This window comes from Fukomys damarensis, unplaced genomic scaffold, assembly GCF_012274545.1.
Source record: "Fukomys damarensis isolate Sample0158 unplaced genomic scaffold, DMR_v1.0_HiC HiC_scaffold_12, whole genome shotgun sequence".
In the NCBI taxonomy this organism is placed as follows: domain Eukaryota; kingdom Metazoa; phylum Chordata; class Mammalia; order Rodentia; family Bathyergidae; genus Fukomys; species Fukomys damarensis.
This window is the reverse complement of record NW_022900924.1, coordinates 7,409,262-7,411,043: the sequence shown is the minus strand read 5'-3', so window position 1 is coordinate 7,411,043 and position 1,782 is coordinate 7,409,262. Positions and strand designations below refer to the sequence as shown.

The 1,782-nt window shown below is 59.0% G+C and overlaps 1 protein-coding gene across 1 annotated transcript in view; it reads right to left on the bottom strand.

The window, feature by feature from the left end:
• Trpv4 (transient receptor potential cation channel subfamily V member 4) overlaps positions 1–1,782 on the bottom strand; it is a 37,266-nt gene that overhangs the window by 34,878 nt on the left and 606 nt on the right. The gene's annotated exons all lie outside the window — the stretch shown is intronic.

The window sequence follows — 1,782 nt, the reverse complement described above, 5'->3', positions numbered from 1 at the left end:
CTCGCTTACCCCCCCCCCCCCCCCGCCTACTTAATCCCTGATCCCCACCTATCCACATCAAACACGACTGACGGACAAAAGGGACAATTTCTCTGCTATACGCATCCCAGGCCCCACCCAGTGACAGGTAAAAGTCAACGCCTTTACCTGAAAGGCCGTTCCTCTCACTGCATTGTTTTTCCAGGTGCAGCGATGCCAGCCTGACCTAACACTCCCTGCCCACCCTCCCTACTGCATTCTCTTCTGGCCCTGTTCACTAAACAGCACATGCTGACCAAGCACCCACCACATGTGCACACCTGGCTAGGGGCCCACGGTCAGGTGGGGGTGCTGGCCACCTGGAGGCCACAGCTGTGAGAGGTCTCAGAGAGGGGCAGCCCTCTTCCATTCTCATCCCTGGGCTACACTGGGTCCCAGGAGCCTTGAGGAGGCCGTGGAGGTGGCTGAGCTACTGGGGCCGGGGAGGTAGCTGAGGCCTGGATCACACAGATGAGGCTGGAGGAGCCTCCACAGCCCCTTTCCCGGATGTAAGGTGTCTAGATTTCCTTGGGGAGCTCCAGGCATCTTCAGAGGGGCTCTCATGGAACACCTCCCTGGGCCTCCTGTCCCCTTACCCTCCATGCCCTTCCTAAACCTGCTTCCAAAGCAACTGGCCCTTGTTGCAGGAGCTAAGCAGGCCGAACCATGACTGCTGCTGGACATCAAGGCTAGGGAGCCCCTTCGCTCCCTGACTCACCAAACATCAGTGGGAAGGAGGGGCCCCCAGCCTTTCAGGTTCCCACCATTCTTCAAACAGAATGAGCTACAAAAAGGTTGCCCAGGGCTGGGGACTTAGCTTAGTGGATCCACCACCTGCCTTGCAAGCACAAGATCCCAAGTTCGATCCCTGGTACAGTTTTAAAAAGCGGGGGGCGGCAGGGATTTAGCTCAGCTGTTTGGTGGCCTGCCTTGCAAGCGCAAGGACCCGAGTTCAATCCCTGGTACCCCCCCAAAAAAAAACAGTTGCCCAGATGGCCAATTATCTTTTCTCACCCTCTTCTGCTGACCTTCGTGTCCCCGACATTACAGATGAGAGAACCCAGGCTCACACCCCTGCCCTGCCCCCCAGCCTCAATGTGGGTTTCTCCAGTGGTTCTTAGCATCCCAAAACAAAGCTCGCACATGACATGTGCTTAGAATTTCAGAGGTTCACAGCCCCCCAAACAGAGGCCCTTGTTTTAGCTGTTGAGACAAAACAGCCACAAGGCCACCTGCCCATCACTTCCAGGGCACTCCCTGTACGCACACCCCGTGGGGCAGGCCCCGAGCTGAGCCTCAGTTTCCTTTTCTGCAAGATGGGGTGGACAGAGGGGAAGGCTGGGGCTGTTCCACTCTGGCGTGGAGGACGGCAGTTCAGTGGCTCTGTGCCAGGCAAGGGGCAGTGGGAGGTCTTGCTCCCTGTTCCTGAGACCACCTGAGTCGGAACTGGGGTTAAGGTTTTCCTGTCTCTCTGGGACTACATAACCAAGAAGTGGCCTTTGAACGCCCCAATTTCCTCCAACTGACTGGCTCACAGGCCAAGGGCAAACCTCGGCGCCCTCCGACCCCCACTCCTCTTCCGAGTCTCCCAAGGTAGGGACCCTTCCCAGGTAGGTTTCCGGAAGCGGGTCTAAGGGACCCAGGACCCAGATGTGCACCCTCCGGGGGCCCATTCCGCAGGTGATCCAGCCACCGCCCAGGGAGACGGCGCCTCCCGCCCCTCACCTCCCGCGCCCCGAGCCGGGACTGCGGAGTCGCGGGACC